Source organism: Chlorocebus sabaeus, chromosome 12, assembly GCF_047675955.1.
Source record: "Chlorocebus sabaeus isolate Y175 chromosome 12, mChlSab1.0.hap1, whole genome shotgun sequence".
NCBI classification, from domain to species: Eukaryota; Metazoa; Chordata; class Mammalia; order Primates; family Cercopithecidae; genus Chlorocebus; species Chlorocebus sabaeus.
In genome coordinates, this window is record NC_132915.1 from 17,658,694 (window position 1) to 17,685,393 (window position 26,700).

At 37.3% G+C, this 26,700-nt stretch overlaps 1 long non-coding RNA gene across 1 annotated transcript in view; it reads right to left on the bottom strand.

Moving 5' to 3' along the window:
* Positions 1-2,244: 2,244 nt before the first annotated feature.
* LOC140713038 (uncharacterized) overlaps positions 2,245-26,700 on the bottom strand; it is a 206,498-nt gene continuing 182,042 nt past the window's right edge. The window contains exons 2-3 of the long non-coding RNA XR_012094921.1: positions 6,043-6,228; positions 2,245-2,496 (exon numbers count right to left, since the gene is read on the bottom strand). This is a non-coding gene — a long non-coding RNA (uncharacterized lncRNA). The remainder of the gene's footprint in view (positions 2,497-6,042; positions 6,229-26,700) is intronic.

The window sequence follows — 26,700 nt, forward strand, 5'->3', positions numbered from 1 at the left end:
CTAATAGCAATAATGCAGAGTGGACTCCAAGGAGGAAAGCTGCACTGTAACTGCCTTGAAAAATTCACTATGAGGTAGAATTTTATAGTCTGGGTTAGAAAAGAAGAGGAGGCCTCCGGGCAGGAGGCGGCAATAGGGAGGTAAAGAAGAGAGGTAGCAAAGCTCAAAAGATCAAAGGGCTGAGCAGAACATAGAAAGCTCAGCCTTAGTTTACATCTACCACTCAGACGTTAGCTCCAACTCAATCTCATTGGATATTAAATGAAACATTTTCCAGAGCCACTTCCTAGCAGGGATACAGCATCTCCAATAGTCCCACCTTCCACAAGCTGCTTTCATATGACATCAGGTAATTGGGCTTTATTGGACATTTGATATAGAAAGATATAAGAAAATATATGTGATATTCAGAATAAGTGAGAAGACCAAATGTACCAGTTAGGATGATTATCAACACTGGTAAATGCTGGCTAGTCTTCATTTCCCAAGTAAGCTGTGTTAAAAATAATTTTGTAAACCAATGTCTAAGAATCTAGAATATATTTTTCTCATAGACACTAAATCACCAGTAATTGTCATTTTTGAGACTAGTCTCCACAGTCTATTTTATCCGCATTCTAACAAACATGTTTTGCAATGTGCATGGTAGAGGGGACAGTATAAGGAAATGGAACACGAGAATAGCTTTGGCTTAATTCAAATTTTTCGTTAGAACTTATTACAAGATAAGTCAAACTTGTTAAATTGCACATTTTAAGCTTGTGCAGTTTACTGTATGTCAATTAAAGTTCAGTGAAGCTATTTTTTTTTTTTAAGTCCAAGAAGAGTTAAGGGAGCTCTTTCTTTTTCCTGTCTTAGGCATCACATAATAAGAGAGAAGACAGTAAATTTCAGTTTCTCTTATCAGTGCTGAAGCTAAACTAAATGAAAGTTTCAGAGGTCTTTGTGAGCTGACCTCAAATCAAAACAGAATTTAAATTGTCATCTTTATCTAAAAACGTGGTCTTATCTACAATCAACATATTTGCCAATGAATTAGGCTTATTCAGAATTTGAGAATTGGCTCTATCTGTTTATCAACAATTATCTCCTTTAATTTGTGTACTAACCTGTGTTAATTGTAGAACAATCAGAAAATAACAATGTGCAGACAAAAATCACATTAAATCCTATCCCTGGAGATCTTCTTACCATCAACTTTTGATTTTTTAAATTCTGCTTAAAGGCTATGGATACAAATTATCTAAAGTGGTACAAAAATCAAAAATAATATGTATTTGGCTTTAGAAATTGCCTTGGATTTGATTTTTATATATTGGGAAATCATTCACCTATCAAATTACTACTATCTTCCTGCCTTGAAAAAGTAATTATTTCATTATAAAGGGCTGCTTCACCAGCTCCTTATGAACTAGAATAAGTAGTAAGATTTATGCCCTTATTATTAATTCATATAAATTAGATACAGTTGCAATATGATGATTTTCTCAATTCAGAATTTACTTCCTACATTCATACTGATAGGTAGATATGACACCACAAAGATCCCATCCCTGCCCCTCTCATGCACAGACACACACTTAAACAGGATATCGTGCAGTCTAGCTTGTTAACATTGTACTACTTGTGACATTAAAAAGGGATCACTGAATTCTGATTATGCTTTTTATTTATAAAAAATATAAATATTTGGAAGCAATTTTTATCAATATTACTTCAAGAAGTTACTGCCATGATTTTTAAAAAATTTTCTGATGCCTAAGAATGGTGGTGGTAATAAAGCAAAATATAACAAATGGTCTGTTTTTCCTTTCACTTCGTTTTGGCTTCCATTATTGTCTTTTCCTTGCCTTATCCATTTCTTAGTCCTCATTATTTTCTCTTTCCTTACCTTCACAACAACACAGCCCATTAGCAAAAACCCCTGTTGCTTCACATATTCAATTACATGGTCTTTCTGACTCTTGCCTCTAATTCACCACCAACAACAACTTTTATTGCAAATCATACTCTAATTTTACTTTTGTTAATCTCACAGAATAAACAAGTTTGGAAAACACTGGTATGGATTCTACTAGGGAAAGAGTATTTGTGAATTAGAAAGCATGGTCTCTGAGATCACACACAGTTGGGTTGTAATCCCAACTCTTTCATTAACTAATTAGGTGACTCAGTTAATAGCTTAAAAACACTGATGCTCATCTATAAAATACCATGAAAATGTATACTTCATAGGCTTCTTCTTCTCTTTATCATTCATAGAAACAGAAGTAGAATCAAAACCTAAAATCAAAATCTCTCAGAAGGATTTTTCCTTTGACCTACAGCAGTCCCAGAACTTCAGGGTAAATTACTTGTCTTCTCATCTGTAGGCTGCTCTCCTCTTGCTGTCTCCTACCTTTTCTGCCATCTCTACTACGTCCTCAGCTCCAGCATGTATCTCCTGCCATGACTCACTCGAGATACCAGTATCCCAGCCAGAAGCTCTGGTTTGATCTAGAGCAAATGAAAAGGCAGAGAACCAGAATCAAACAGTAGGATACAAATCTAGACTCTGCCACTTACGATCAAACTTTAGCAAGTGATATAGTTTGGAGGTTTGTCCCTTCCAAATCTCATGTTGAAATGTGATTCCCAATGCTGGAGGGAGGTCCCAATGGGAGGTGATTGGGTTATGAGGGCAGATCACTCATAAACCATTTAACATCATCCCCTTGGTAATAAGTGAGTTTTTGCTCAGTTAGTTCACAAGAGATCTGGCTGTTTAAAAGCCTGGGACCTCCTCATTCCTCACTCTCTTGCTCCTACTCTCACCATGTAATGCATCTGCTCCCCGTTCACTTTCTGCCATGATTGTAAGCTTCCTGAGCCTCTTACCAGAAGCATGCTGGCACCATGGTTCCTATGTGCTCTGCAGAATCCTGAGCCAATTAAACTTCTTTTTAAATTACCCAGTTTCAAGTACTCCTTTGCAGCAGCACACATACACTAATACAGAAAATTCATACCGAGAAGTGGGATATTGCTATAAAGATACCTGAAAATGTGGAAGCAGATTTTGAACTGGGTAATGAGAAAAGGTTGGAAGAGTTTGAAGGGCTCAGAAGAAGACAGGAAGATGAGGGAAAGTTTGTCACTTCTTAGAGACTTGTTAAGTGGTTGTGACTGAAATGCTGATGGAAATTTGGACAGTGAAGGCCAAGCTGATGACCTTCACTGTAAAGTTTACCCATGCTATACCTTAGCAAAACACTTGGCTGCATTGTGTGTATGACCTAGGGATCTGTGGAAGTTTGAACTTAGGAGTAATGACCTGGGGTATCTGGCAGAAGAAATTTCTAAGCAGCAAATCTTTCAAGATGTGGCATGGCTGCTTCTAACAGTCTATGATTAGACAATGAAGTAAAAAAAAAAAAAATGACTTAAAGTTGGAGCTTTTATTTAAAAGGGAAGCAGATCATAAAAGTTTGGAAAATTCACAACCCGGCCATGTGGCAGAGAACAAAAAAAAAGCATTTTAAAAGAGAAATTCAAGTAAGGTGTAAAGCAACCACTTGCTAGATAGATTAGCATGACTAAAAGGAACAAAGTGCTAATAGCCAAGGCAATGGGAGGAAGTTCTTGGAAGCACTACAGAGATCTTGGAGATAGCCCCTCCCATCCCAGGGCCAGAGGTCTAGAAGGAAAACATGATTTCAGGGCTCAAACACAGGGCTCTGTTGCTTGTGAAGACAGGACACCGCTCCCAGCATCTGGGCTGCTCTGGCTCCAGCCTGGCTCAAAGTGCTCCCAAGTACAGCTCAAGCTGCTGCTTTGGAGAGTGCAAACCACCACAAGCCTTGGTGGTTTCCACGTGATGTTAAGTCTGTGGGCACACAGAACGTAAGTGTGAAGGAGGCTTGGCAGATTCTCCCTAGATTCCATAGGATGTATGGAAAAGCCTGGGTGCCCAGGTAGAAGTCTGCACCAGGGGCAGGCCCGCACAGAGAAACTACTAAGGCAATGTCAAGGGGAAATGAGTTAGCACCCACACACAGAGTTCCCACAAGGGCACTGCCTAGTGGAGCTCTGGGAAGGGGGTCTAGTGCCCTCCAGACCCCAAAATGATAGATTCACTGGCAGCTTGCATCCTGAGCCTAGAAAATCTGCAGGCACCCAACTCCAGCCCAAGCCGCAGAGGGTGTACCTTGCAAGGCCACAGGGGTGAAGCTCCCAATGCCTTGGGAGCCCAGCCCTTGCACCAGTGCACCCAAGATATGGGAGATGGAGTCTAAGGGGGTTATTTTGGAGTTTTAATATTTAATGACTGCCCTGATGCGTTCAGACTCGCATGGGGCATGTACCCCTTTTCTTCTGGCCAATTTCCCCCTTTTAGGATGGAAATGTACACCCAATGCCAGTTCCACCATTGTCTTTTGGGAATAAATAACTTGTTTTTTGTCTCACAGGCTCATTTGTGGAAGGAACTTATCTCCAGGTGAGACTTTGGAATTGGAACCAGGGAATTGGGACTTTTGAGTTAATGCTGGAATGAGTTAAGATCTCAGGGGACTTTGGTGGAGGCATGACTGTATTTTGAAATGTGAGAAGGACATGAGATTTGAGGGGCCAGGGAGGGAATGAAATGGGAGTCCCAGTGTTACAGGTGGGGCCTGGCGGAAGGCGGTTGGATTGTGGGAGTGGATCGCTCATGAATGGCCTAGCCCCATTCCTTTGGTGGTGACTGAGTTATTGCTCATTAAGTTCAAGTGAGATCTAGTTGCTTAAAGGTTTGGGACCTCACCCCTCCCATTCTCCCACTCTCAACATGTGATATGCCTGCTCCCCTTTGCCGTCTGCAATGATTGTAAGCTTCCTGAGTCCTCATCAGAAGCAGATGCTGGCATCACACTTCTTGTACACCCTGCAGGACCCCGAGCCAATTAAACCTTTTTTCTTTATTAATTACCCAGTCTCAGGTATTCCTTTACTGCAATGCCAATGGAAATACAATTTAACCCCTTTGTATTGCAGTTTTCTCAACTATAAGATTGACTCAATGATAGCCACCTCTCTTGCTTTTTTTTGAGACATGAATATAAAGTGTCTGGTGCAGTACACTTTAGTGGAAAATAGTAGATGCTAAATAGCTGGAGTGATATCAGCATATCTCTTACAATGCCCACAAGTTATATTACCTGTTTGATCCAAATCTAGTGTACCCTTGCTGACTTCCTAAAATAAAAAATAGGAGCAAATATTCACTTGGCGATGATAATCATGTGATAGTTTGTCATGTTAAGAGATACAGAAAGCTCTTTGTGTATACTTTACACAAACATGAGCAAATTATATTAAATCACCAAATCTGTATTTCCCAAAGTAGAAGGAATTATTTTGTATGAGGTTTGTATTAAAATTCACATTCCCAGATCTCATACTTACTGATTCAGAATTTCTTATAGGGACCATGGAGCTAGAAATCTGGAATTTTTGGATAATTTTATGTTGGCTTCAATTTTTTCCAAGGTTTACATACTGCTGCTAAGTGAAGGTCATTCACTGAGCATGAGTAGTAAATTTATTTGAAAAGTTCCCAGTGCATAGAATTATTCTCTGACCACATATATGGGGGGTTTCTTTTCTTTTGAAAAATAAAATAAAATAGTCATGAGGAATAAAAATGTGTGGGAGCCTGAAGCTAACAAATCCAAAGTCGACATTGTTATATTTGTTTATAAAAATCCTGGTTGAAATGCAATTATGTGGTACTTGGAGGTGCTTGTAATTCAATGGCTGAATGCCTTTCATTCTTGTGCCCACCATCAACCCAATGGGTCAGTTTCCCTCAGTTCATGGTCCTTTCACATCATGAGTTCTTATATGCACATACCTTCAAGAACTATAGAATTATATATTCATTAACAAGGCTTATTTTCTGAGGCTAGCCCTTGACCATGAAATCCCTTCTGCTTGAAAGCTAGACCAGGAGATTGCTGTCCACATATAAATGGTTGTATGGTTCACATTTTTTTTTCCCCCAAAAGAACTAGGAAAGCTTACCAAGACAAGTCAATCAACACGGGCTGTACTCTCTTACAGATCTTTTCATTACATTCCTGGAACAACAATTTTCCAGAGAGTGTTGCAAGGTAAAATAATCTCAGGGGATTATTGAAGCGTTTTTGAGTTGAGCACTAGGGATCAGGGTCTTCCTCCTATGTACAGCCAAGCCAACTTAGTCAGCTCCTATGAGAAGACAAAAGGGAAAACATTACACCTCAATTGGGATTACGCTCTGCCGATGCCTCACACAAGCATACGCATATCCACTACTGCTGAACACGGCATTCCTGAATGCCCTCTGGGGATTCGTGAAAAGCCTGGTCTTTTTATTCTCATTAACTGATACTTCAATTAAAATAATCAATTTACCTGTATGACAGTCCAGATACTTCATGAGTTGTTGTTCTGACCCAAAATTTTAGCAGATACTAGCTGGCTGCTTACTAATCCCATCTCATCTTCTCCTCAGGCACAAAAATCAAGTGTATTCTCTAGCCTTCCTTGCAAAGACACATGGTTGTGAGCCTGAGTTCCAGCCAATGAAATTAAACAGAAGGGATGTGTGCCACTTCCAGAGCTGGCTCATAAACAGCCTTCCACACCATATATACTACGTTCCTTCTCTGTCCAGTGGCTTGTATACATAACTACGTAGGAAGCTATGTGTTAAAGATAATAAAGCGAACAACAACAACAACAAAAAACCCAAGTTCTTGAATCACCACTTGAAGAACAGCCCACCAATCAAGACTACCTATTTTATATGTGCAAGAAATACACTCCTATTGTATTAAAGAATTGCAATTTTAGCTTTTTATGTGGTATGGTGGTTAGCACTACCCTAATACATAAACCTAGCACACGAGTGTATCATATGTTGGAAACAAACCAGTTACAGCCACCAGACATTGAGTCCTCCAAAACACACTTCCAACTCAACTGTACACAAAAAAAGTTTTACATAGTTCTCATATTAAGAACTATTTTTCTCATAGTTTACTTAATTATCACTGAGAAAGGAATTCAGTTTTAAAATAATGATAATCCTTGACAAGAGTTTACAAAACATTTGCACATTGTCCTCAGATAAAGATGACAGAAAACATTCTCATTTTCTCAGAAAAAAGAAAACTAGGGGAGATGAAATGACATTTACAAAATAACCCCGGTAGGTGAAGAAACTAGAAATCAGACTTTGGTCTTCTGACTCTAGATCAGACCAATGTTCTAGAATTCAGAACTTGGTCTTTTGATTATTTCCCTCAAACTAACTTTTTCCTTTGCACTCTTGATGAAAACTCATAGCCACTTCTCATAGAGAGCAAAATCAGCTCAAGCCTGTTTGCCATAAGGCAAATGTAGCACAAAACACTCCTATTTAGTGTCAGGGTCAGTTGATAACTTGAATAGAAACCAGTGTATTGAGAATGTCCTGCCTCCCCCTAAAAGTCTATGGGGTCCTATTCCTGATTCTTATTTGCATTTTTGAGTTGCTAGTGTCGTCTTAAAAATAATCTGGTCTGATTTGAGGCTCCTGATTCCAAACTCTGACTCTCAAATCATATTGTACTTGCCTCAAGCTAACATCCTGTATCTAAACTTATTTCGTTTCATTTAACCAAGTTTTCTCAATTGAAAGTACCCGATTTTGAATCTTTTCTTGTGTAAGAGGTCAGAACAAATGTAAGCAACCAAGTTTGTTTTGCTGAGATCCAGTAGAATGACCACAGCTGGATTTGTTCTGATTCTAGACTCTGAAGAACATTTCTGTCTGTCACTAATTTTTCACTACCCTTAAAAACTTCTGCTGGCAAAGGATTAGATGTTAGTTTGTGTTCTTCCACAGGCATTTTTCTTTTAAGCCCAACAGATTTTCTCTCCATGAGATGCATTGACTTCTTAGCGGACTCTAGGATAATCCATCCCACTGGAACACCCAGTTTGCATCTCAGTGTGACAGCAGCCCTAGCACGCCAGCACCATGATGGTAATAACTTACAGCTGAGCTTGCTGCATTCTAGCCCGTTTAATGTAACTGTGTGTGTACAAGTATAAATATTCCCAGAGACGAGGAAAATATGCTCAATTATTTTATTGCATTATTCTACAGTGTACATCGTGTTTCTGCAGGCATTGAAAATAGCCCAAGTAAACCACAAATAAGATAAATCCTGTGATCATCAAAATGAGGACACAATCCAAAATATGACTTTGGTTTGTGGTTGAATATATTTGAGTGGAAGATTATTGTCTGTTTCATCTTGATTCTGTTTCTTTTATGTTATATTTAAATTAATTACATATGGAAATACTTCTACAATGAGATATAGTGATGATTTCCTAAGAACGAAGTGTGGCGGAAATCCCTGAATTTATCTGGGAAACATTTGATGCGAAATTACTTCAATTTTTATTTAGTTATAACTCTGACATCTAACAACAACAACAACAACAAAATGCTGCATGTGACAATTCTCATTGTCAATCTTGTTTCTTCTTATTCAAAAAGAAGAAAAGAAAAGAATGAGAAAAACAAAAATCATTACTGTAACGATATGAAGGTCAATTAAAAAAACATATTGCAAGACCCAGGTAATTGGACTTGCCAATCATAGTTTCCTTTCTCATGTATTACATTATTTAGTGTCTATTAGGCATCCTAAACTCACAATATGTTATTTACCACGTAAGAAAGGCATGGATAGTTTTTACTCTAAGTGGAACACGAGTTCCTATTTTATGCTGTATAAATATAGTTTCTAAAAGCATTAGGTCCCACTTTGAAATGCCTATGTGAGCCATAGATGAGGTGAACATTTCATTTCTAAAAAGCACTGTGCTTTGTCTCTTTATCTTGCCCAGAAAAGATGTCCAGAGAACTAGCCTGGATACTCAATCAGAAGGAAATAGCCAAAGTATTTCATTAATATACTGCCTTAGTTATCATAAATAATAAAAAGACTAGAAAGAATAGCTAGGTTTAAACAGAACATAGGTGTACAATAATTAATTGTTGAATTAATGCATGGAGGGATGAATTGATGAATGATTGGATGAAAATAGATGGATTATTGCTGCTGGGTAGGTCCATGTCTGAGCTGATGTCAAATGTGATGATAGAGGTATGAGGAAATTTCCTATGGAGACCTTGCTGAGGAGGAAGGGGCCCACTGTGATGGTTATCATCAGTATGGAGCTTTCACAAATTTAAATAAATTTCTTTCCATAAAAAGTATCTACTATTTTTCCTTACATGACCCTTTACAACGACATTCTGGGAAAATAAGACTTCATAGAGGAAAGTGTTAACATGCTCTTCCATAAAAAAAAGTAAAAGTCTGAAGAAGGAATAAGATTTGGTGAGTGTCACCATCAGAAATATCCATGGTGACACAATGAGAGAACACTCTATACTTGTTAGAATGGTTATCTTAAAAAGAAAGAGAAAGAAAACAATAAGTGTTGGTGAAGGTGTGGAGGAATTTGAATTCATGTGCATTGCTGATGAAAATATAAATGATGTATGCACTTGAAAAAAGGGATGGTGATTCCTTAAAAACATTAAACCTATAATTACCATACAATCCAGGAATTCTATTTCTGGATATATACCCAAAAGAACTGAAAGCAAGGACTCAGATATTTATGCACTCGTGTTTACCGCAGCATAATTCACAATAGCTAAAAAGTAGAAGAAAGCTAAATGTCCATTAATAGATGAATGGGTAAGCAAAATGTGCTGTATAAATATAGGGAATATTATTCAGCCTGAAAAAGAAAAAAAACTTGACACACACTACAACCTGGGTGAATCTTGAGGACATTATTTTACGTGAAATAAGCCAGTCACACAAAAAGACAAATATTGCATGATTCTACTTGTCCAAAATAACTAAAGTAGTCAAATTCAGAGACAGAAAGTAGAATGGTGGTTTCTAGGTGTTGGAAAGTGTGGGATAGGAAGGGAGGAATGTGGAGTTAGTTTTTTGGAAGGTATAGATCTTCACTTGGGAAAGAAAAAGTTCTAGAAAGGGATGGTGGTGAGGGTTCACAACAATGTAAATGTACTTAATGCCACAAAACCATTCACTGAAAAGTTATGTGTATTTTACCATAATAAAAATAAATATCCATTAGAACAAAAGCGTAATTATGCAATTAAATATTCTCCCAGCAGAAGTCCAGGAACTATGAATCAAAGGCTAAGATTTAATGACCTTTGTAAGAGTCACTGGATCTTTGCATTTTCTTCTTGTATTAACACTTTTTCTCTCTGACTTCACTTATTATTTATAACAGAAAAGAAACTTAAAATTCTAATGTCCTGTTTGTTGACCTTTAGGAGGAAGAAAACTACCAGACTTTCTTTAACTCTGAAGCAAGCAAAAAAAGGCAGAAAATGCTGAAGGAATTCATAATTATTATTATAGACAGAAAGGAAAAGAAAACTAGGACTAGAACACTATGGCAAGAATGAAACAGTACTGGATGACATCATGTTTTATATGACTTTCCAATAACAGTTCAGATAGAGCCTACAAGAGACCAAAACCTCACCATCAAGAGAAATAGAAGCAGAAAGAATAAAAAGGGCACCGAGGAAGCACAACATAAAGCTGAGGTATGGCAGATCACCAGCTCTTTGCTGTATCTCGATTGTGTCATTCTTCTACATTGAATTCTACTTAGAAGTATTTGTGCCGATCTTGCCTACTAGGCTTGGAATTCTCTCAGTTGGCATGTAGTAGTCATTCAATAAACATATGCTGAGGAAATGCATGATGAATAAATAAATATGTGAATATGCTAACATCAGTTGGAATTCAATTCAATCCATAAAACCTTTCAAGTGCCTATGATGTGCAGTGAATTTTCTTCTCCAGGAATTGCAGTGTATCATGCAAGCCAAATACATAAATAATTAATAGTAGTGGACTCTGATAAATGTATAATAGAGTTGAAAAGAAGTTAAGAAAAATGAAGACCACAGAAAGGCTTTTCAGAGGAGGTTAGATTTTAATAAGCCTTTGAAAAACGGGAAGATTCTGGAAGGTAGCTAAGAAGCAATTAGAATCCTAGAAAGACAGGAAGACCAGTGTGCTTTAGGACACAGAAGCAGGAAATATACAAGCTGTCATTGGAGAACGGCAAGTACCGTTTCTAGTCTCATAGAATTAAGAATGTATTAGTGAAGGTCTTTTGGGAGTTTGGGGAAAATTGTAAAAGTTGGGTTGGAAGCCTGAGAAGCTGTATGTTATTTTTCACATAATGGGAGGCTATTGGAAAGCTTTGGGTAGGAAATAAACTTAGTTCCTGTGATGGTTAATACTGAGTGTCAACTTGATTGGATTGAATGATGCAAAGTATTGTTCCTGGGTGTGTCTGTGAAGGGGTTGCCAAAGGAGATTAACATTTAAGTCACTGGACTGGAAAAGGCAGACCCACCTTCAACCTGGGTGGGCACAATCTAATCAGCTGCCAGTGTGGCCAGAATAAAGCAGGCCGAAGACTGTGAAATAACCAGACTGACTTAGCCTCCCAGCCTATATCTTTCTCACATGATGGATGCTTCCTACCCTCAAACATTGGATTCCAAGTGTTCAGCTTTGGACTCTGACTGGCTTCCTTGCTCCTCAGCTTGCAGCTGGCCTATTGTGGAACCTTGTGATCATGTGAGTTAAAACTCCTGAATAAACTCCCCTTTATATATACATCTATCCTATTCATTCTGTCCTTCTAGAGAACCCTGACTAACATAGTCCCTTTACGTTTAAAAATGATAACCCTGGAAGCAATGTGGATTATGAATCTGCAAGAGGGAGTAATGAGAGTGATTATGAACAATAAGGAGGATATTTCAAACAGCCAGGATAAGCATCAAGGACCCAACTAGGGTGATGGCAATGGAGATGGGGATGCACATGAGAGACTCCTACAATTCTATCTTCTGAACGGTTTGGGAACTTTGGGAAATGGAAATATAATGGGCATGAATACCTTTGTATGGTAAGATGGAAAACAATGCATGCAAAAGAAAGTGGTTGAAATAATATTTTTTACTATGTAACAATTTCATCCTTAGAAAATTCCTTTAACGTAGCCCCCTACAGTGTTCTGCTGAGGTTTTTTTTTCACCTTACATGGTTTCTGCACTGATTTTACTTGAGCAATTGTAAGTTTATCAGCACAGTCTTTGTTGGAGAGCATAATCCATCTGTACTGATCAAAAATAGCTGTGGTCCCTAATTTCAGTCCTGAGCACTGTGAACATTATCATAAGCTGGGACAGGACCTAGGATGCTGAATGGACATTGACACAGGCTTATAGGAGGAACAACTGACAAAAAAATGGGAACAATTCACCTAGAAATGGAGGGAGGTTTGGAGAAAAGAGTCCCAACAAATGAACCAGAAGAATCTTGGTTTTTCCTTTATTTTAGCTGAACCTCATTTTCCTTGCCTGTAAACAATTAATTTCCCTTACCTCAGAGGGCATTTCAAACATGATTTTTAAGTGGTCCATAAAATTAAAACTAAGAAAGAAATAAGGGTTATTTTTATTGTACTGGAAGGGTCATGAGCATTTCTGAATGCTCTCTGTGTGGAAGAAATGGGAGACATTTTCACATCCTCTTGGAATAGGATCAGAAGCTTTGTGCTCAACAAGGGAACAAGTTTGGTACAATGGGAAATGCTGTGAAGATACAGTAGCTTGTTTTAGGCTATGGAGAGTGGTCTGTTGTGTCTCTAGGAAAGCATGCTAGTCTAGTGGTTGGTAAGATTAAAGCATGAAATGGAGAAGTGGAGTATGTGTTTCTTAGATCCCACATTCTATAAGTCTAAGAAAAGTTTCTCTCTCATTATGACTGAACAATTTTAGATGGCACTTTAAAATGCGGTGCCAACAGGTTTCAAACAAACTAAAAAGTAATGTGAACACAACTATTTTCTTAACGGCAAAACAAAGAAACAAACTTCTCTGTGAGAAGCTGGAAGAAAAGCAAAGAAGTCTAGTTTCCCAGTGATTCTTCAATCTGGAGAATTTGAATGTGACTCTGTTGGAAAAAACTCTCAAACCATTTTTCCTCCGCTCTCTTACCAAAAGAACAACAACCATCAACACAGAAGACATCTGTGATCACAAAATATGTGGTGATTTCTCCCCACCAGCAAGAAAGCAATCAGTTCTGCAGCAGATACCAGCTGGGTGTCTTCCAATGCAGTTCTGACCCTACCTACTTAGAGATATTGTCAGATCCCACAGATTGAGGGCTCAGTCCCCAAAACTGCCTCCTGCCTTCAGACACTTCAGTCACAAGTTTGGGCCTCCAGAACCTCTGACTGGCTACAAGTTGGGGTTCCTGTGACCCCTCTTTGGGTTCAACTAACTTGCTAGAGCAACTCACAAAACTCAAGGTAACACTTGTTTTATGTTTATTGCTTTATTATAAAGGATATCACAAAGGATACAGATGAAGAAATGCATAAGGTAAGGTATGGGGCAAGGGGTACAGAGCTCTTATGTCCTTCCTGGGTCTGTTCTCACACTGCTAATAAAGACATACCTACCTGAGACTGGGTAATTTGTGTAAAGAAAAAGAGTTTTAATGGACTCACAGTTTCATGTGGCTGGGGAGGCCTCACAATCATAATGGAAGGCAAAGGAGGAGCAAAGTCATGTCTGACATGGCGGCAGGCAAGAGCATGTGTGTAGGGGAACTGCCCTTTATAAAGCCATCAGATCTCATGAGACTTACTCACTATCATGAGAACAACATGGGAAAAACCCACCCCCATGATTCAATTACCTTCCAGCAAGTCCCTCCCATGACATGTGGGGATTATGAGAGCTACAGTTCAAGATGAGATTTGGGTGGGGACACAGCAAAACCATATCACTGGGTGTGTCTAGGAACCTCCATGCACTCAGCTCTCCAGAAGCTCTCTGAACCCTGTCCTTTAGGCCTTTTACAAAGATTTTATTTGTTATCCATAATTGACAACCATGTAGAAATGTGATTGGACAAAAAGGGTATGATCTAAACCCAGTGAGGCCTGTGTGTTCAGATTCTTCTTGGCCCCTCTGTGCAGCATGTGCAGCATGCCTTTCTCTGGGGTATGGGCCAGGATTCTCTTTGGAATGATAGACTCAGATGTAATGATGACAGTCAGATAGAGTCCTGCCTTGGGCGGGTGAAAGGAGGGCAGAAGAAGGTCAGAGAAAGACATGCTGTTTCCTGAGACCTGCTTCTGAAGGCTAAAGGACCACAACATTATAACCAAGGCTGTAGGAGCTACAAGCCAGTAACCATGAATAAAACCCTATAAAATATCACATAATCACTTCCTGATGAATGAGAGAGTAAACAAAGAGGATAGAGATCATTTCTCCTACCACTTTCTACAAGAGTTTTCTCCAGGAAATGCTACATTTTTATGCTATACCACAGATTTAATGGAAAAACAAGATACAGTAGATATGGTCTGGCTTTGGAATCCATAGTACCTCTCACTGGATGTGAGGCCCTGAGCAACTTCTGTAAACTCTTTAAGGCCAAGTGTACTCAACTGTAAAAATCAGGTAATAATTCATAACCTTTATACCTAGTATTAATGTGATAAAGTGGGGAAGTGTCCAGATTTGTGTCTTAGTGGGATATGTAACTCATAATGTCTAGCAGATAGTTGGCCCAGCCTTCCATAAACGCCTTGAAGTAGAGGTTGAGGAGCTGTCCATGAGGGAATCCAAGCTCAGTTCACCACTGAACTGATATACATGGACATGTCTTATAAGCTGTCGAGTTTTGTGCAATCAAAGCCAAGAATAGGCTGGGCACAGTGATGTACACCTGGAATCTCAGCACTTTGGGAGGCTGAGGCAAGCAGATCACTTGAGCCCAGAAGTTTGAGACCAGCCTGGGCAACAGGGCAAAACTCTGTCTTTACGAAAAAATACACACACAACAAAAAATTAGCTGGGCATGGTGGTGTGCTACTCAGGAGGCTGAGGTGGGAGGATTGCTTGAACCGGGGAGGTTGAGGCTGCAGTAATCATGCCACTGCACTGCAGCCTAGGCAACAGAGTGAGAACATTTCAGAAAAAAAAAAAAAAAAAAGCCAAGATTATTTATTGGGAATAAAAGACTCATGTTAAGTGAAATTGGAACCAATGAAAACAGTACAACAAGAACAACAAAAATAAATATAATAGAAATATAATAGAACAAAACCTCCATTTGTGGAATAGATGAATGAGATATGAGCCACAAAAATCTATTTGTAGTAGCAATTATTAATAAGAGGCTCCTAGGGGGAATGTGACCTTAAGCAGTAACAGAACAAAGGATTATGAGTTGGTCCATTCACAACACTCAGACTTCTGAATGACATCTGCCATTCACAATGTCTCCTGACTCGACAAGAGGAGTGGTGAGAGGGATGAAACTGAAATAATAATTTCTTTTAAAACCCTAGCATATATCTGGCTGCAGCCATGCTATGTGATATTTTCCAAACACTGTAACCAACAGAGGAGAAATGTTTTATTTCACTTTGCCATGGGTGGCCATGTAGGTTTATCATCACCAGGACTCCAAGGAATCAGTTTGGAAGCTTCTAGTTGAAGAGTATGGGTGAGCACATTCAGCCTGGAGGTTCGCTGGCAGGTTCCCAGGAGCCAGGATGCTCCACAAGAGAGCATGATACCAAGAGGGTGCCCAGCAGAAGGACCTGGTAGAAGACTGGAGTGCTAGGAAGGGTAATGTTCATGGTAGAACAAAGCAATATCCTGTACCAGAGTGAAGAAGTCTCTGCTTAATGAAAATATTCTTTCAAACCCTGAATGCATAATAGTCAGTGTTTAGAAACCAAAAAAGAAAAAGGTATATATCAGGGATGAAAAGCCACAAAATGTTCACCCATCACTTCTTAAAGAATTTTTAAGATGTTACTAATGTATGTAAGTTGACTGACAGACTAGCTGTCCTTTCATAATGCAGTGCTCCAAAAGAAGTCGGCCTGATCACAGAAACGACAGAATCAGAATAGCTAACACACTAAGAAACCCCAGGGTTTCCAGTTCTTATGTTTTCTGTGACCTTCAAGTTTAACTTCAAATCTCAGATTTATGTGAACTTTAAAATAGATTCATGAGTTTCATTTTAAGTCACTGTGATTTCCATGGGTTTCTTAAAAAGACATTAGCAACAAATCACTCAGGGCTCATTTCAATTACACCCTAGTCTTTTGATAATTCTAGAACCTAAAGAAGCAAGAAAAGTTTGGGGAAATTTGTTCTAGTGTATTTATATTTTTTTCCTATGGATACAAAATGGGCTGGGAGAAAGGATTCAGGTTCACGCTTGTATGACAATGGTTGTAAAGAACTCTGGCTCTGATTATAGTAAAGGGGGAGATTAACGGGTTGATAAGACTTCACTGATCAAACGCATACTTTAGTATTTAGTTTAAGAATCTGAAGTGAACTCCAGATGTGTTTATGAGAGCCAGGCACCCTGGTAACCAGACTGTGAAATAAACCTGCTTAGGCAATGTCTAGGTGAGGGTAAAATAACTGGTTGACTCGGAAATTTCAATGATCAGACAAGACATTGTAAAATAGAAAAGCCATCAATTTGTTGCGAAATTTAGCTAGCCAGTTTGGTCAGAAAGATCATTTTGTTAGACCTGACCTTTGAATTATGAAATATCTAATAAGAAAAATTGTGATATGATAAAATATTAAATTTCTTGGGTAGCCAGAGAACTGCCTACAACGCAGACACAGTTTTGAAACAGAAAATGTAAAATAGATAGCAATCTCCAGGAACAGCATCAACAATTTCAGCAATTGCTAGAGAAGTAAACTAAATGAAAATATTTACAAAAATTATTTAGGTAAGATCCAGAAAATATTTTGTAGCACTCCTCAATTAAAATAGCATTCCATTACATAGGGCCAACAAGAGAATGCATTTTTATAACCCTGGATATCTCTCCCAGTCCTACTTTTGGTAATGTAATGGATGGAAAGAAGGTAGGCACTGCAGTAAAAGGAAACTCCATTTAATTGACTCTCCATTCATTTACAAGGAAACTCTGCTCCTTGAGTAACATGCAGTATTGGGTATGCTGGATGCTAGAGCTCAGAGGCTGGCTCTGACACATCTACTCCTCATGTCTCCTACCACCTATGCAGCTACACGCTTAACAAGATGGGTAGTGTTTGTTCCTAAAACTATTACAGCTACTTTTAAGGGGATGAACTATGAGGAAAATAAAAGTATTTCAGAAAAATTGTCATTTCTCTGAAAACTAAGTTGAATGCTTAGTAAAATCTCAGTAAAAATGAGTACTAAAAATGCTGTAACATTAAGTTTGAGGAAGAAAATTGTAAGGTGTCCTGTTTTACATTGTTCTGCAAGTGTGTTTAAATTGTCATTCATCTTTAAATAAGCCAGATCTGGAATGTAATGACTTATGGGCTTGATCTACACAATAAATATAATATTCTAACTGATGATGCCAAATTCTAATCAGTGCAATAAAAGAGGTTTGATTGATGCCACATAAGAACTCAAACTGTATTGACTGATTGGCAGAAACTCTACAAATATATAGTTCACATTAAAATAAAATGTGTAAGATATACGAATACATTGCATGATATTGTGTATATATGTGTATGTATTACTGTATGAATCATATTGTATGATTCCCTGCTTTAATTGAAATTTCTGCTTAACTGGCCAAATACTTAGGGAAGTCATTTTCAATAAGAGGACTTCTACAGAATAATCATGTACCCTTTTAAACTATCAGCCTAAAATGATAGAAATTCAAGAAACCCTTGATATATAAGACCATTTATGTCACTCAAGTGAATTTTTTTCCACTTAAAGGAAAAACTAGAAGTTGCTTCACCCTGCCTTTTTCCAACATAGAGTGGAACTTTGCACAAAAGTACAAAATGAAACAAGTAAAAAAATTCTGAGAAATTGCAAGATCAAAAAGAAAATGTGAACACAATGCAGTTGAACAAACTGAAGTACAGTATAACTGAGTAGACAGGAGTAAGCTCGGAATCAAAAGACAATTTGGGTATCAAATATCCTGGCTGTGATTTTGGACAAATAAGTGACCTTCTCTGTCTTACTTTCCTCTTCTGTTAAATAGTAAATGAAAAAAAAATACCTAATCTATAAAGATATTTTAAGTATTAAATAAAATGCTATACTCAAGGTGCATAACAAAATACATAACACATATATGGTATTGAATAAACGCTATCATTAGCAATTTAAAAAAACATTTGTTAACATAGTACTAGTAGCTACTTATATGTTGTGCTGCTAAAATCCTCTTTTCAGCTATGAAAATTTTTCCCAAGTAGATGAAGAGTTACTTCTCTGTTCTAAAAATATACCAGACTCACACAATACAATGTACTTATTTAATGTATAAAAATAACATTTGTCTTCATACAGTGTGTGTTTATGTGTATCTATGTGTATATATAAGAATAAAGTAGAATTAAAATTGATTATAAATGTATATATGATTTCTTATGTAACACATATTTTATATTAGATTTAAATGTATATACAGATATGTGTGTATACATAATACATATATATATATATATATATATAGTGAGTGTTTGTATGTGTAGTTTTTTCTGCTGGCCTTAAACCACCAAACATATTTTGCCTAAGATGATGCAGTCTTTAAAGAATACTGCATAGCTACTCATTCACAGATGCATCTGTCTCTGAAATGGGATGTACAAAGAGCCTAGAAGCCACTCAAATCAAGGTCTTATAAAAACTTTATCCCCTTAGAACCAATAAAATAAAACAATGAAAGATGAATGAACACAAAATGCATTTTTCCCCTAAGATGAAAACAAATGTAATTTTGTTCTTATTTGATGGAATTACTATGTCTTCTAAAAATTGATGAAACTCTGTATCCAATTTTTAAATGCAGATTGAATAATTTATATAGAAAGTTATTAAAATAAATTAGCACAATGGTTATGCTATAATCCTTTTATAAAAAGTATGTATATGTATATAAGTTTGTGTATGTATATATAAAGGTAAATATAGAGTTATACATACTGGAGATTCGGTATTTTAAGGAGCAGAGGTTAGTCAAGGACGTGAGAAAATGAGGAGAGAAATTATTGCTTTTATTAATATATTTTATATTAGTGTAGTAGAGTAGATACATATTTTTCTTATCTAATTTTAAAAATCCAATGTAATAAAATGAGTAGAATAGAATCCAGGTTGTTCTCTACAATGATTGACATGGGTAAACTAATTTCACATTCTCAGGTGGCAGAAAAAAAATAACTGATATTCCTACTTAAATAATTCTAGGGTGTTCTATTGCAGTAATGATACCCTAGGCATTTTATACCAAATCTCCCATTGAAAATATGAACAAGATTAAAAATCTCTTTGAAGGCAATGGAGAAGTAACCTTTCCATGAAGAATTACAATGCCAAGATCCAAGAAAAGAAGAAAATCTAGAAAGTTGAACCCAGCATTTCAGGTTGCTTTTCTTCTGGGTTTCTTCCAGTTTCTAATAAGATAGTTAAGAAGCCAACTTGTTGATCTGTGTAATCAAACCCTCACAGATCTAGAGAGATAAAAATTAGAATTTGGGTCTTGGCAATGTAGGTAATGGGTCCCTGGAAAACTCTCCAAGTTTTCAATTAGGATTCTGAAGGGCCACATACCCCTAGAAGCAAGGTAAGCCAGAAATAAAACAATCCTAGCAAAGTCTAAAACTTATCTTGGCATCATCTCAGTTTTTGATTGGACTAATGTGACCTGGGATGGCTAGTTCCTCTGTCAAAAAAAAATATGTATTTTTTTATTTCCAGATGCAAATGTAATTCTTTTCAGAAGGAAGATACCATTGACAAAAGTAAATTTATCTTTTCAATTTTTCATATACAATGTCCAGCATTCAATCAAAACTACTCAGTATGTGAGAAGACAGGACAGTGTGATTGAAAATCCAGAGAAAAAGACCCTATAGGAACAAACCTACAAGGATTCTAATAAATAGAGATAACAGACACAAACTTTAAAATAGCTGTGCTTAATATGTTCAAGAATAGCAAAGAGTTAGAATTTCAGTGGAGAATTAAAAACTATTGAATAAAAAGATTCCCTGTAAAATAAATTGCTTTCTTCTCTATTATGTAATTTTGTATGACTTTCAGAACCTTTGAATTAATCGTATCAGTAGCTAAGACACCAATTAACCCAAACTTAATGACCTTATAATGTTTCTCGTCACAGTATCTGTTTTCCTAGACATTTTAAAATTTGGAGGATCAAAAATTGATTTACCAATGTCAATTTCATAGTTTCCAAAGATTATGGTTCTTTCTGATCACATTATAGTTTGGAAACACTGTTTTACTCTTTTTGATAAGTGACTCATTTCATCCAATTTTTGGTCTCTCCCTTCTTATTCCCACATAATTTTCAACTTGATTCCCTTCCTATTGAAAATGTCTTCTAACAATTTCCTAATTATAAGTATTATGAATATAGATGAATAGCTACAGAAAACGAGCTATATAATGTCTGCACTACAGATAATATACCATTAAACCATAAAAACTGAGAATTTAATGACAGAATAAGTGTTGAAAGGCATAAAATTACATGAAAATAAATTAAAAATTAAAATCAAGCTTATTGTTTCTTTTATTTAGAGAACAGCAGCTGCTTCTGCGTTATTTTTATTTGAAAAGTTTTATTCTGTATTGATATCTCAGCGTTCTCTATATATGTATGCATGCATACACATTCATCATATTTACAAACCATGGAATATATAGAAAACAGCAGGCCAAATTGACATAAATTTTGTGTTCTAAAATATCTCCCTTGGCCCAAAATTAAAAATGGAGAATTTCATCCAAGAAAAACAAATTCTAAAATTATGAAGTTATGGCATGTTTGAAAGTACAAGTTTTCTTTTTTGAAACAACGTAAATGGGTACACTTTAGTCATAATCATATTAGAAAGAAAGCAACCTTTGATAAAAATTATATGTTAAAAGGTTGACCGGGAGAATTCTGCTGCTTCTTGATGCTGTAGCTCATAGCATACCAGTGCTGCCGCTGAGAAAAACTCTTAAAGCCCTCAAAATACAAAACATCTGTTTGTAGACATCAGCATGCTACTGTGACAAAAAGGACTGAAGGACCCAGAGTATACACCAAAGGAAAGCTCGTTGAAGTGAGCTCAAATTCTGCCTGTTGATATATCCTACAGCACTTTTGAGCCATGGCATGAGATGATGGCCTAGAAAGGAAGGCAAAGTTTAGTTGCTAAGACATGGGAGTGCTTTAGGCCGTCTCATGAGCATGGGAAGACAAAACTTGAAGTTTAAGGCTGCCAAAGCAGCCAGATATTAAGGATCCGAAATGTAGGACAGACAGGCCGAGCATGGTGGCTCACGGCTGTAATTCCAACACTTTGGGAGTCCAAGGTGGACGGATCACTCAAGACCAGAAGTTTGAGCCCAGCCTGGGCAACATGGTGAAACCCCGTCTCTGTTAAAAATACAAAACTTAGCCAGGTGTGGTGGCACAAGCCTGTAATCCCAGCTGCATGGGAGACTGAGGCACAAAAATTGCTTGAACCTGTGAGACACAGGTTGCAGTGAGCCGAGATAGCACCACTGCACCACTCCAGCCTGGGTAACAGAGCAAGACTATCTCAAAAAAAAAAAAAAAAAAAAAAAGGATAGTATTGAGGTATAGAGAACTAAGACTAATACACTAATATTTGGAACTCATTTTCTTCTTGAGTCACTTGCTTAATCTAAGACAGACAATAGGCTAAAATGTCAAGATTAAGATGGGTGAAAGGCATAAGAAAACATTATCCCTTTTTGCTAGGGAGCAAAAATTAGAGTTTATGACATGCAAAGTTGGAAAGGGCTTAGGAAGCTCCAGGCTGTGAGTTGAATCCACTGAAGGTGGATGAGTGGAAGAAAACCAGAAGTAGAATGATCCTTACAAAGATTGCAAACCAGCTTTGAGTCAAGACAGTCTGAAACTTAGATTGAGTTGATCTGACTTTCTGCTGTCTGCCAGAAGAAAGAATGAATCCCCTCTGGAGGAAGATGACATTATTCAAAGCCTCTACAATTTTTCATCATAATATTCAATATTTAATCAGAATTACCAGCATACCAAGAAATAAGATGAAGAGAAAATAGAAACAACACAAACAAATCCAAAGACCTAGATATTGATATAATCAGAATGTATTTTTAAATAAGTTATACATTTCAGAAAATAGAGAATAATGTGAAATACCTCAGGAAAGAACTTTAATGTAAGAAAAAGAGTTTAATGGATGTTAAAGAAATGAAAAATATGGTAACAGCAAATAGGAACTCAATACAGTTGGCCCACCATATCCATGAATTCTGCACCATGAATTCAATCAACCACAGATCAAAAATACTTGAAAAAATAAAATAAAAAATAACAATACAATAACAAACATAATCCAAATAAAATATGCCGCATATCGACTATTTACATGGCATTTACATTTTATTAGGTATTATAAGTAATCAAGAGATAGTTTAAAGTATGCAAGAGGATGTGCATAGTCTATATGCAAATACTGTGCCATTTTATACAAGGAACTGAAACATCTGTGGATTTTGGTATCCACAGGAGGTCCTGTAAGCAATTTCCTGTGGATACTTAGGGATGACTGTACATGGTTATAAAAGTAAATTGATCAGAGTTAAAGAGAGATTTAGTGAGCTGAAGAAAGTCAGTAGAAAATATCTAGACTGAGGCATGCAAACAAAATATATGGAAAGTACAGAAAATAGCATTAGAGATGTAGAGAACCTTATGCAAAGGGTGAATATGAAGGAACTTGGAGACACAGAAGGGAGAGAGAAAGACAACAAGTTAGAAGCAGTAGCTCAAGTGTGGTGGCTGAAAATTTCCAAACAGGTAGAAAACATCAAACCCCAGATTTCTTTTTCTTTTTCTTTTTCTTTTTTTATTATACTTTATGTTCTAGGGTACATGTGCACAACAAGCAGGTTTGTTACATATGTATACATGTGCCATGTTGGTGTGCTGCACCCATTAACTCATCATTTATATTAGGTATATCTCCTAATGCTATCCCTCCCCCCTCCCACCACCCCACAACAGGCCCCTTCCTGTGATATTCCCCTTCCTGTGTCCAAGTATTCTCGTTGTTCAATTCCCACCTATGAGTGAGAATGTGCAGCGTTTGGTTTGCTGTTCTTGCGACAGTTTGCTGAGAATGATGGTTTCCAGCTGCATTCATGTCCCTACAAAGGACATGAACTCATCCTTTTTTATGGCTGCATAGTATTCCATGGTGTATATATGCCACATTACCCTTTGCCCACTTTTTGATGAGGTTGTTTGTTTTTTTTCTTGTAAATTTGATTGAGTTCTCTGTAGGTTCTGGATATTAGCCCTTTGTCAGATAAGTAGATTGCAAAAACTTTCTCCCATTCTGTAGGTTGCCTGTTCACTCTGATGGTAGTTTCTTTTGCTGTGCAGAAGCTCTTTAGTTTAATTAGGTCCCATTTTTCAATTTTGGCTTTTGCTGCCATTGCTTTTGGTGTTTTAGACATGAAGTCCTTGCCCATGCCTATGTCCTGAATGGTGTTGCCTAGGTTTTCTTCTAGGGTTTTTATGGTTTTAGGTCTAACATTTAAGTCTTTAATCCATCTTGAATTAATTTTCGTATAAGGCATAAGGAAGGGATCCAGTTTCAACTTTCTACTTATGGCTAGCCAGTTTTCCCAGCACCATTTATTAAACAGGGTATCCTTTCCCCATTGCTTTTTTTTGGTCCGATTTGTCAAAGATCAGATGGTTGTAGATTTGTGGTATTATTTCTAAGGGCTCTGTTCTGTTCCATTGGTCTATATCACTGTTTTGGCCACTGTGGCCTTGTAGTATAGTTTGAAGTCAGGTCACATGATGCCTCGAGCTTTTTTCTTTTGGCTTGGGATTGTCTTGGCAATGCGGGCTCTTTTTCGGTTCCATATGAACTTTAAAGTAGTTTTTTCCAATTCTGTGAAGAAAGTCATTGATAGCTTAATGGGGATCGCATTGAATCTATAAATTACCTTGGGCAGTATGGCCATTTTCACGATATTGATTCTTCCTGTCCATGAGCATGGAATGTTCTTCCATCTGTTTGTGTCCTCTTTTATTTCATTGAGCAGTGGTTTGTAGTTCTCCTTGAAGAGGTCCTTCACATCCCTTGTAAGTTGGATTCCTAGGTATTTTATTCTCTTTGAAGCAATTGTGAATGGGAGTTCACTCATGATTTGGCTCTCTGTTTGTCTGTTATTGATATACAAGAATGCTTGTGATTTTTGCACATTGATTTTGTATCCTGAGACTTTGCTGAAGTTGCTTATCAGCTTAAGGAGCCCAACCTAAGCCATCATATCCCCTGTGACCTGCACGTATACATCCAGATGGCCTGAAGCAACTGAAGACCCACAAAAGAAGTGAGAATAGACAATTCCTGCCTTAACTGATGACACTCCACCATGGTGATTTGTTCCTGCCTCACCCTAACTGATGAATTGACCTTGTGACATTCCTTCTCCTGGACAATGAGTATCAGAAGCTCCCCACCGAGCACTTTGTAACCCCTGCCCCTGCCCGCAAGAGAAAACCCCCTTTGGGGGTTGAGATGGGGCTGAGAAGATGGGGTGTTCTAAATATACAATCATGTCTTCTGTAAACAGGGACAATTTGACTTCATCTTTTCCTAATTGGATACCCTTTATTTCTTTCTCCTGCCTGATTGTGCTGGCCAGAACTTCCAACACTATGTTAAATAGGAGTGGTGAGAGAGGGCATCCCTGTCTTGTGCCAGTTTTCAAAGGGAATGCTTCCAGTTTTTGCCCAATCAGTATGATATTGGCTGTGGGTTTGTCATAAACAGCTCTTATTATTTTGAGATATGTTCCATCAATACCGAATTTATTGAGCGTTTTTAGCATGAAGGGCTATTGAATTTTATCAAAGGCCTTTTCTGCATCTATTGAGATAATCATGTGGTTTTTGTCTTTGGTTCTGTTTATAAGCTGGATTACATTTATTAATTTCTGTATATTGAACCAACCTTGCATCCCAGGGATGAAGCCCACTTGATCATGGTGGATAAACTTTTTGATGTGCTGCTGGATTCAGTTTGCCAGTATTTTATTGAGGATTTTTGCATCAATGTTCATTAGGCATATTGGTCTAAAATTCTCTTTTATTGTTGTGTCTCTGCCAGGCTTTGGTATCAGGATGATGTTGGCCTCGTAAAATGAGTTAGGGAGGATTCCCTCTTTTTCTATTGATTGGAATAGTTTCAGAAGGAATCGTACCAGCTCCTCCTTGTACCTGTGGTAGAATTCAGCTGTGAATTCATCTGGTCCTGGACTTTTTTTGGTTGGGAGGCTATTAATTATTGCCTCAATTTCAGAGCTTGTTATTGGTCTGTTCAGGGATTCAACTTCTACCTGGTTTAGTTTTGGGAGAGTGTATGTGTACAGGAATTTATCCATTTCTTCTAGGTTTTCTAGCTTATTTGCCTAGAGGTGTTTATAGTATTCTCTGATGGTAGTTTATATTTCTGTGGGATCGGTGGTGATATCCCCGTTATCATTTTTTATTGTGTCTATTTGATTCTTCTCTCTTTTCTTCTTTATTAGTCTTGCTAGTGGTCTATCAATTTTGTTGATCTTTTCAAAAAACCAGCTCCTGGATTCACAGTTTTTTTGAAGGGTTTTTGGGTCTCTATCTCCTTCAGTTCTGCTCTGATCTTAGTTATTTCTTGCCTTCTGCTAGCTTTTGAATGTGTTTGCTCTTGCTTCTCTAGTTCTTTTAATTGTGATGTTAGGGTGTCAATTTTAAATCTTTCCTACTTTCTCTTGTGGGCATTTAGTGCTATAAATTTCCCTCTACACATGACTTTAAATGTGTCCCAGAGATTCTGGTATGTTGTATGTTTGTTCTCATTAGTTTCAAAGAACATCTTTATTTCTGCCTTCATTTTGTTATATACCCAGTAGTCATTCAGGAGCAGGTTGTTCAGTTTCCATGTAGTTGAGTGGTTTTGATTGAGTTTCTTAATCCTGAGTTCTAGTTTGATTGCACTGTGGTCTGACAGACAGTTTGTTATAATTTCTGTTCTTTTACATTTGCTGAGGAGTGCTTTACTTCCAACTATGTGATCAATTTTGGAATAAGTGCAATATGGTGCTGAGAAGAATGTATATTCTGTTGATTTGGGGTGGATAGTTCTGTAGATGTCTATTAGGTCTACTTGGTGCAGAGCTTATTTCAATTCCTGGATATCCTTGTTAACCTTCTGTCTCGTTGATCTGTCTAATGTTGACAGTGGGGTGTTGAAGTCTCCCATTATTAATGTGTGGGAGTCTAAGTCTCTCTGTAAGTCTCTAAGGACTTGCCTTATGAATCTGGGTGCTCCTGTATTGGATGCATATATATTGAGGTTAGTTAGCTCTTCTTGTTGAATTGATCCCTTTACCATTATGTAATGTTCTTCTTTGTCTCTTTTGATCTTTGTTGGTT